The sequence below is a fragment of the Agelaius tricolor genome, unplaced genomic scaffold (genome assembly GCF_023055355.1).
Source record: "Agelaius tricolor isolate 1412-34295 unplaced genomic scaffold, bAgeTri1.0.p SCAF_6, whole genome shotgun sequence".
NCBI classification, from domain to species: Eukaryota; Metazoa; Chordata; class Aves; order Passeriformes; family Icteridae; genus Agelaius; species Agelaius tricolor.
Window position 1 is genome coordinate 43,605,337 of NW_027269266.1, and position 11,298 is coordinate 43,616,634.

Consider the following 11,298-nt stretch of genomic DNA (forward strand, 5'->3'; position numbering starts at 1 on the left):
TTATACTTTAATAGGTTTGTTTTGGTGGCAGTTTACTAGAAGAATATGCTGCAGACATATTTTTTTTTAAAAGGTCAAGCAGTCTCCTAACATGTCCATTGTGTATCCTTGCAGTAAGAAATCCTCAGTGCAAAGGAGAGCTTCATGGTTGAATTTTAAAAGGTAGTGATTTAAATCTTTTTGTTAACTCTTTTTTTTTTTCATCCTTAGCACTGCTTTTGGAGAGTCAACTTTTAGTATGGTAAAAAGTAGGAAGCCCCTTAATTAAAAAAGGAAACAGTTAAATGTAAACTTAGATGGTCACCTTTCCTTCTGAAACCCTGGGTTTCAGAAACCCTGTGTTTAACTATGTTTGTAAGAAACATAGTAACAAATGAGTAGCCATGGTACTAATATGAGGACAAAGCAAAATTACCAATTACAGAAATATCTAGGGCTCTGGGCCTGAATCTTTGATTTCCCATATGGATCTTAAAAATGTATGCATAATTGGCTTCTAACTGTGCATGCTCTAGGAATATATTCAAGAATCAACTACAGATATTTTTTTTCAGACACTGACTAAATATATATTCACTCGTCAGCAAAAAGATACATCATTCTGATCCTCTTAACCGGAAAGGAAAAAAAAAAAAAAAAAATAATCTTCTTCCAGCAAAGTGAGGTTGTAGTGTGTTAAAAAAGTCACACAGTCATACAGGAGTGAAGGGGAAAAGAGATGCTTGTGATATTTAAGCAATCTTTGAGACACAGGACTAATCAGTGTAACTTCTGCCTCATACTTGAGACCTACGTTTTATTAATACACATCAAGGTCTTTACTCTGCTAAAGTAAACAGCTATGCCATTCAAACTCAGTTTCAGTGGAAAAAAAATTGTTCTTTATTGACAAAGAAAAATAGAATTATTCAAAATAAAAATAATAGTGAGATTTTACCTTTCTCAAAAATTATGCAAAAAACAATGTATAGGTATCTGGGTGATTTCGAAGGAAAGAAAAAGCCTACATATTAGTAATAAATTAGTACAAAAGATAGTGATCAAAAAATCTTGTTAACTGGTTCAAATGACATAAATTATAGTTTTCTATAAATGTTGCTGCAAGCATCAGAAATAGAATTGTCATTGGCCACCAATTTGTTTTTTAAACAAAAGTTGTTCTTTCCCTTCCTGTTCATTTTGGATAAATGCAATATGCCTTAAAACTTCCTTCTATAATTCAGTACACATGAATTCCTACAACAGTTTATTTATCAGGTATGTTTCAGAAACTAAGATTAAAGTCTCCAGCTGATTTAGTAGCTGAGGCATTACTCATCAGAATATCTGATTACTGGCATATTAAGCAGTGAAACAAACTAAACATGAAGCATTCCATCTCCCAGTACATATATTTTAATTACTACTAGCCAAACAAATATCAAGATTGTTTCATATTCAAAATTTAATGCATGATCATGTGAGCAAAAAATCTACAATACTGATCAAAACGTTGTCATCATCGCATCTATGGCAGCACCTAAATTTTCCTTTAAAATTTCTGTTTGCCTGTCTCTTAATGGTTATGGGTCTCACACTACTCATTTAAAACAATTGCAGTAGTTGTGTTGAGGTACCCTGGCAGAAAAGACATCCAAAATCACAGCAAAAAGCAATACCAGTTGCAGAGGTGTGACACTGACCTCCTGCTTCCCTAATCAAACTCTGTCCACATGAAACCCCTGGTTTCCGAGACTTGTAACCCTTTAATTGTTAATGCTCTAAATACATAGCTGTACTCATATAGGAAGCTGTCTTTAAGAAGGTAGCTGATCTATAATTTTGCCTTTTTCTTTCAGTAGCTTTAGGCCAGATTTCCTTATTTCGAGTAATTGGCTCTAATATATAATCTTAAAACATAAGATAGTAAATCATTAAGACACGATTTTTCTGTTCAGACCACTCTTTCTTAATTACCGTGCAGTCTGAAAATATGAGACGATCAGGGTAGTAGTTTCATTTCAACAAGGCTGTACATGGATTAGGGCTTCAGAATTTCCTTATGCCGCAGTAAAATTCCCTCTCCCTTTCCAGCTGAAAGCCCCGAGCAGCTGTAAACACCTCGTGCTTTCTAGAGGCTTGGCTCCCCTAACGCAGCCTGGCCATCTTACGAATCCACTGGCCAAATGAATTTCAATGACCGGTAATCTAAATTTTCCTTAAAGCCTGCAGCATGGAGGTTGTGGTTGTAACATTTGTGCAGTTATGGCGCGGAAGCGCTGTGTTTCTGAGCACCTTGGTTCTCGATTTCTCACCCGCGCGAGCTATGGGTGACTCCATACTCCAGGCTTGTTTACGGACACCGTTGGAGAAAGGGTAGGAGCGATGGAGACAACAGCTAGAAACTCCAACGCCACAACGCGATTACAGTATGTTTTCCTTTCCTTGCTCTTTCAATTCGCTGTAAATTTCATTCCAGCTCTTAGAAATCATCATTCTTTCCCCCTTTTTATTTCAAAATGGTTGCATATTTTTCATTCACGAAAAGGTTAAAGGCGTTTCCCCATCGCAGGAGGGATTATCTTACCAGAGGATTCTGGGACTGCAGATGTATACTGCGGCAAAATCCTAAATTCATCGGCAAAAAAAAATCATTTCCAGACCCCAGCTGCTAAAAATAATAGAATTATAGTAAATCATTGATAAGATTAAAACATAAAGCCATTTTTTACATTCCAAAGTGCTCGAAAACATGAGTCTTTTCTCTTAATTCATTTCTTAAATAATGCAAATTTTAAAGTAGCTTTTCTATCCCAAGCACGCAGCGCCATGAAATCGATAATTTTTGATCTTTTGGTTAGTAGGCAACATGGTGAGCTATTGCAGTGACTGCAGGCAGCAGACATGTTCTTGTCAGCTAAAAATTTTCATATTGTTTTTGAGTCCATGGAGATTTGCGGATGGGATACAGCCAGTTATAGCTTCAGCTTGCACTTTGCTGGGGGGACGTAAACCAGCACTGTTTTAGATGCGTGTATAGATATAGATATATGTTTTAAAAACAAGAAGCATTACTGGATTTTAAACAAAAAATTATGTAAAAAGAATGGCTGGTGTGATTATAATCGCATCATGCAGGGTCCACGGTTTCCATTTAGTGAAATTTCGCAGAGGGCAACTTCTTAAGAACATCCCTGCTGTGCAGAGTGAAAAGCATGAACAAACCAAAGACAGAATTCATCTGTGTTTATATTTTACAGACAATGAAAAACCTACTCTTTGTATGCCTTTTTTTCCACCTTATTATTTCACGAAAACTGCAGCATTTTCCCCGCCCCCACCCGAACACTCACCACCCCAGCACTGCGGTGTTCGGTCTTTCTTTCTTTCTTTCTTTTTTTCCATCTCTTCTTCTTTTTTGCTTTCACAAATTCTGCACGCGCCATCTTTGTCTATTGTTACTCTTTTCTAATTTCTCTTGCCCATTCTCTTTCAAATCAGCTAATAAACAGAAGGCTAAATGCCTGATCAATGCTTATGTGTTATATTCTCCCCATCTTTTTTCTTTCTGAGAAATAAAATTTTAAAAAAGACCAAACCAACACCCCACACCCCAAAATTTCTCTATTACCATAACCTGTTGTATACAGTGGTGATAAAAAACATTATTAACATAATAGCAACAGCTGCAGCCTAAATAGAAGCTATGAGATAATAAATGTGCTACAACAAATTAATTTGCTGCAGGTGCCTGTGCTCTGAACTGCGTAACCCAAGCCATTTCAAGTCTGAATACAATTATTATTCCCCCCGCATGCTAAAACAAAGTGCGGAGCAAAATGTCCTGTTATTATAAATATCTTGTCCTGTCCCCCGAACATTTTTACCATCAGCAAAGAGTGGAAGAAAGGGTTTTAAAACCCTAGTAGAAAGCTGTGGCATTTAAAAATATTTAACGAGGCTTCAAGCCATGTCCAGGCTTGAAGAGATAATGTCTGTTTAGACATTAATTTGCACCTATTGTCTCTTAACCAGAGCTCTATAGGTAAGGACGCAGCGAGGTATTACATACGTGCAATTGGCAAGGCAGGGGCTGTAAACATCTCATTAGTAACAGATGCATATTTGTGTGTGTTGGCTCTTCCATTTACTTCATTGCAGAGAAAAAAAAAATCTCTTTGCAATTTGGCTTGTATAATGAGCGGTGAACTAAGCAGGGATTTTTACTGGTTTTTTTTCTTCTGGTAAATGTAGTGTTTATGGAAGCCAGTTACTAGTTACCTCACTGGCATGTACTAGTAGCGTGTTGCAGCATTCTTCAGACTATGAAGATGGGAAGTTAGATGAAGCCAAGTGGTCTCTTTTCATTTGGGCACCGTGTTGTTAAAATTAACCACGTGCTTCTTTATATTTTTTTCCCCTTTATTTTTTTACTGTTCACAGACCTAATTGTCTGAAACTGGGTGAAAAGACAAAATTAGGGGCTCAGCTGTGCTGACTTTACTAGCTTTTTTCACTGCCACAGCACACGCGCCGCTTTTTTCCCTGTTTTCTTTGCAAACGTAATTAGGGAACTTGTGTGTTTTAACAGATTGATTATTCTCACAGAATAACCTTGAAACCTTCTTTCTACGATCGTGGAAAAAAAAAAAAAAAACTATCGTGCGCATCCTAAGAGAACTAATCAAACTGATGGCTCAGCCAGGACACTTCTCCCAGCGCTTCGGCGCGGCACTGTGGTGGTGCTCGGAGGAGCCGGGGGAGCGCCGCTGCCGAGGCAGGGCAGGCGCGGTGCTGCCCGCCAGGGTGGTGCCGATGCAGAAATAAATGCACCGAAACCCCGCAGCGGTGGTGAGGAGCGCCTGCCCGCACGGGGCGGCCTGGGGAGGTCAATGGGATTACTCATGAGCAAATGTGACGTTACACAACTCATCCCTAAGCTAGAATTTGCATGTCTCAAATCCCTTTTGCCCAATGAAGGAAACGTATAATCAGTTAAACAAAGATGTATACACCACACTAGTGAATATGGTTCTGGTTTTAAGGCTGCTTTTGTATCAAACTCCTGTTTCATTTTCTGCAGCTTCTTCATGTCTACTCCAGGGATCTGATTTTTAAGTTATTAGTTGGGCTCTGCTTCCATCTATGTCCATAGCAATTTTCTCAGAGTAACAGCTGGGATATGAATTCCTAAAATTGAGGCATTCATCTCCATAATAGTTCATGCTAATGTGTCTCCCAGTCATCATCCAAGTAAGTAAATAGTATAGCATTTCTGCATATGAAGCACAGGGTGAAAATGCGCTTTCGCAAACTTCCTTGCAGGTATTTCCACAGCGCAGTCAGCGTCTCCTTTCTCCTGAGTAAAGCTGGTGCCACAAATTAGTGGTTCTTTAGGTTCTCTCCCTCTGATTCCTGGTATTTTGCTTTTAAGAGTCACGGTGCTATTCATGTTCTCAAAGGATATCCATATTTTGCTGGTAGGTGATTTCAGTGGGGGAATTGGATCAATATTTCATAACTTGTGCATCCATCTAACTGCTTCATGCTGCTGGAGGTACCCAAGCACTTCCTGGCTGAGGTTATCAGGACCACATCACACAGGGTAGGAAAATACAAATCAAAACTGGAGGTCTGAAGCAGGACTGAGGGACAGGTTTTGGGGTTATTCAGGCAGCTAGTGGAGTACTCCATACCCTCTCTCACTCCAGCTAGCAGGTGCTTTGCAAATTTGCTGTCTGCCAAGTAAGATGGCTTGCTTGGCATTCAGCAGGAAAACTCAGAAAGTATGGTTGGCCTAGGCCCATCCAGCAGAAATGCAAGTGTTGGAGAACAATTTTGCACAACAAAACACTACATGGTGGAAATCATGGCTGGCTTCTTTAAGAAAGTACATGCAACTTGATGAATTAAATGGAGGGGAGAGAAGGTGCAACAAGCTGTTGATTTTCCATCATAAACCACTCCTCCCTCAGCAAAGAACAAAAATGAAGAAGAGGAGAAATACAGGTAGTTAATTGTGGGATACCCTGTACAATGCAGGTAGTGTGGCTGTCAACTTTGTATTGCTGTATATGTGACTGTAACAAATTAGAGATTATTTTTTGTTTATGAGTTAATGTGACTCAAGATTAAGCTTTACTGTGAATGTTGAGTGTGATCAATCCTTGCTGATGCTGAGCACCCAATCCAGAAAACATTTGTTGAGAGTTAAGGAATGCCAGCAGGAGTATCCTCATTAAAAACTAACAAACAAGCCCTAAACTGAGCAATTGCATTAGTGCTTTATTATATCTGGTAATATCTGCACTCCTGCATAATTATAAATTACTTTTTTTTTAGTTACCTCCTTTAAGTTTCTGCAACCTGTGCTTACGCAGGTTCCATTTCTGCAAGCATATTCTTTAGCACTAGAAATATGAACATGAATGCATGAGTCTGAAGCCCTTTCCTGGGCTATACTCATCCACAGATTCACCTGTTCACTGTTTAGGTTTGTACAATAATGTTTTGTTATTGTTTTGAGTCAATATTTGCTACTGAGCTGGCTCTGCCTTTCTTTTTTTCCACCCACCTTTCTCCCTGTGCACTGCCAGAGGAGTGTGATTTGAATGAAGCTATTCCCAAAGATACTGCCATTTACAGCAGCATCACTGGCTATAATTTGTCAGGCAGCATCCACAGGGCTGGAGGGGAGACATCATGTGGAGGTACTGCTTGTGTGCCCAGGGGTCCCTGCAGTCCATCCTGAGCCAGCTCACTTGCCAGTCCAGAGAGGGCTGTGCCACAGGTGCTCTATGGCTGGAGGGTTTTCAGCTGGGACATGGCTTTACAATTCCTGAGCTCTTTTTCACCCTTCTGCAGGGTTGGACAAATCAGGATCTCTTTCTTTGCATCAGATTTCCTATAGTGCAGAGGGATGTCTTGGAAAGTGTCTTTGGGTAAAGCTTTTAGCTCTGGGCACCAAAATCTCTAGAGCAGGAGTGGGGAAAGGGCTCTGCCAACTTTGCCAACAGATTTATTTATCCCTGGTGCATGTGAAGTCCTGCAGGACAGAGAAAAAGGTTCTATGGTTTCTGGGAAGCCCTAAGTCAAAAGGCTGGATTAGTAGCTATTTCTTCATAAACTTCTTCCTTTGTCTTCCCAGTCTTGCTCTGTTTGCTGTTGTCTTTCTCATCTGTCAGGTTCTTGCTCCCATTTAGAAGCTACACAACTTCCCAAATTATTATTTTTTTGAAGCTGGTTAATACCACTGCATAGTGGAACCATTCTGCCACATAAACAACATGGTGAGGCCTCCTGATGTGGTGTGTGCTGCTAAAAGCCTGGAACATGGCTGAGCTTGTGCTGTGGACAGAAGAAGGAGCTGATCAGGAGGTCTGTTGTGGGGGAGATCCACAGCATGAATGGGAAAAAACCCAGCAGGGGGAGGGGGGACATCGGTTGCTGGCGCATCTCCTTTGAAGATCTCCATAACTCCAGGGAGGATCAGCTTGCCAGCAAACTCTCTCTTACCAAAACATCCTGCCCCTAGGAAAAGGAAAGTGGAACACAAATTGCCAAGGGCCTTTTTTAGGCAACCCCTCACCCTGTGAGTCTCTCATCCTGCCGCTGCCACCATGGAAGGTCCTTTAACAGGGCAATAGTCTCTTTGAAGGCTCTGCTGTAGCTGAACTGAGGGGCAGGGGCACATTCCCCATTTATGTAACTCACTAACCTGCTTGTTGCATTTAGGATACAAAGCATTTTTGGTGGTGCTGGAAACAGCCAACACTCAAGAATTTTTTTGCTTTCAAATCCATTTCTTTCTAACAAATTGACACACCGGATGACTAGCAAATCGCACCCATGTATTGTTTTGTAAACTTTTGGGTTGCACAATTCAGTAAGTGACTGTACAAATTATATGGTCAAAGATAGGAGAGGGTATGATGTTCTAAACAGGTGAAAACAGGTAAAAAAGAGTAAAAATAATGATTGTTTGGCATGAATTTTCAAAATAATGGAGACTTGAGCAAGAAAAAAGAAGAGAAGTTTTTGGCATTGGCACAGATAAATATGAGTTTCACGTTTTTGGAAAGTACAGATGATCTAAATCTATTCATTATTTGAAATTCATATCTGGTCCTGTGCAAGAAGTGTAAAAACTGATACTGACTTTTAGGAATGTCCCTCCAGACCTTTATACACCTACATTCTGTTGCTTTCCCTTTCATCCTCTTGTCAGTCAATACTTAACCCTTTTGGATTCTGACCTTTTGGTAGTGTGAGGGCTTGGTATGGAGCTGATCAGATAGTTAAAAGGATATTCTTGCATATTTTCACAAATCAAAGCACCACATTTGATTTACTGTGACTTGTGAGTTATAATATTACAAATACACAGGAGCTTGTTCACTGAGGCACTGTCTCTCAAAATCCTCCCTAATTTGCTTCACAAACCCCTATTTATTTGAAAATCCATCCCATATATATTTTTTTTCTTTCTTGAACATTGAGTCAGATGTTTAAAAAGCACCCTGTATCAAATCAGCAAGTATAGAAGTTTCAGTGTGATTTGCATTCACTCAAAATCCCCCTAAACAGAGCAAAAAAATTACAAGGCTTGTGAGTAAGATAATATAATTATCTGATATAGTTTTAAAAAGCCCTCTAACCCAAATGGTAGTAAATGTGCAAAATAGCAACTAAACAAAAATATTTAACCATCTCTTTACATCTAAAACGTTTCTTAGTATGTACCAGTTTCAGGCTCGTAGTACAATCCTTGACTGTCGCCTGGTTTCCGAAGTATAAGGAAATTGTTACAGAAAAGGTGACAATAATACGTCTTGTTGGAGCTGAGAAACAAAATGAAGCAGCTGTACATCAGAGAGAAAATCTGAACCAAGAGACTGATAATGAGTGTGGCAAGTATTTTTTCTTGCTTATGGGTGGAAAAGCCGGTGAAGTCTCCGTTTGAAGACAAAGCACAGAGTAATGTGATCATAAAAATCTCCTAATGGGGACTATGTGATGTTCTGTAAATATATTCTTTTCAATACATCTACACACAGTCTTTCAAGGTTGCCTGAAACGGTACAGGGGATATGATAGCATCAGCATAGCTGGATGTGCACAGAGCTGATACTCCTGTTTTGTTATTATTGCTATTATTTGTGCTGTTATTGTTTAATACATGTATTGTGGCAGCTTTTGAGAAGCTCAGATAAAAAACATCACCCCATTTTTGCAAGGCAGTGTGCAGACATTGCCAAGGCACAGTCTGTGCTCTGAGAAGCCTGCAATTGATGGAAACGAGTGACATTCAGAGGGTGGGGAGACAAGTACCATAATTATGGGTGGGGCTGGTAGTATTACCTGTTATTAAGGGCTTGCCTGACACTTCCCATTTTAAGACCTGTTTTTGGTGGTTTGTAACTGCTTAGTAAACTTTAACCATTTGTCTTTCACTAGACTTCCGACCTTGGCTGCCAGTGCAGCTCAGTCATTATTAACAGACTGATTTATTTCATTTAGGCTGGGGGAATGGCAAGGTTGGGGCTGACAGAGGAAGCAGCGGGTTTAAAAAAAATGCAAAAAAATTTTGTCATTGTGTCTGTCACTGTTTATCTGAAATAAGGACTCAAATATTATTATGTCACTGTTTCCTTCTATTCCCCCAGCTTTTTGTCTGCATCCATCTCTGAGCTCTTCGCTTGGTTTTATCTTTCTGTTCTGCATTTATACAGTATCTTACTCAACTGAGTGCTGGTCCATGACTGGTACACCTATAAGCAGCAGAACTCCCCAAAAATACTCTGGTTTAGCACAGAACAAATGCTATTGGGAGGCAGAGAAATATTCCCTGTACAGCAATCCTTCACGGTCTCTTCCTTATTGATTGTGAGTCTCGAGTTACTTACCTTTCCCCTCATACATACAGTGCTGGAAATGTTTAATATTCAAATATGAGTGACTTTTCTTGTCAACAACAGCTCCTTTTGGTAATTTTTTTTTTTTTTAAATAAGGAGGCTGATTTTTAGGCTCTGTTTAAACAGAGACATTGCTGTTGGGGGATCAAGCTGAGCAAAAGCATATTCCTTCTACCTGTATTTTTGGAATCAGCACAGAGAGGAAGGGAATGAGCCACTGAGTTCATATTTCCACTGGAAGTGCAAAACAGAGGGCCAAGATTCATTAAGATTGTTATACTAAGTCAATATGACCTTTCTCTTTGTATTTTGCTTCCTTCAATTGACTTGAAATTGGACTAAGCAGCAAGCACTGTGTTCAGGACTTGTGAATTTCTTCAGCAAAGGTCAATATTTTCAACTGTGAGGGGATTATTGTTTCAATAATGATTTTTGTATTACCTATAAAGCCTCACAGGCCATTTCATTCACCTCCTTTATAGTCAGTATTTTTCATCCTCTTTTAACTAAAGAGTTGACAAAATCTGATGTGGTTTGGTTTTTTAGAATAAATGCAAAAATTACTGGATTTTTTTGTTTCACCAACCTTCCAGCATTGTGTTTTTCATACCTGAAGCCAAATTCTGCAAGCTTTCAGATTCTGTTTCAGATTCTCTTATTTTACTTTTAAATTTAATTATGAGCAATTTTGTTCCCCTGTGAACATCCCTGACATTTGCCAGAATTGTCCCTACATTTAACCGAGTCAATAATGTGAAAGTTTGTAGGCTGAATGTTTGAAGCTGCTCCTGTTGGGATTAAAGATGTTTTCCTAAATGCAGACCTGTGTTCTCTCCTTGTAACCTGGTTATGGACCATGTAATCTATGGCACACTTTTAGAGTGTAATCACACGGAAAAGTCCTTGACCAAAAAAAGCAACCAAACAACACAAGGGCTCAACAAGCCACAAATGTGCTTTGAAATCTGCGTGTGGGCAGACCCAGGAGCAGGCAATGCATCATGCAGAGAGCAAGTTTCTGTTGTTTTTAAAAAACAAACAAACAAAATCCAAAAGAAACCACTACACTCTCTAACAAATCTGATTTTACCCAAGGACTTCATATGGCTGTGACTTGTGATTAATTTATTATTTCCTTGTTGCATAGCCTCTATTAGCTTTCAGTGATGTAGCAAAATACAGCCCTTCTACCCCAGTCTTTTGAAGGCAGCCCCATCCTTGCTCACAGGTCTGCCAGCTGAAAATGCAAAATTGACTGGTTTTCACTTTTGGGACCATACTTTGCGCACATGCACACGCACAAAACTCCTGCAGGGGCCAAAGGGAATATGTTATCCAGGGATTGAGAAGAGAATACACTCTGGCTTGTTGGTATTTTTCCTAGGATCAGGTGGAGAGGTGGTC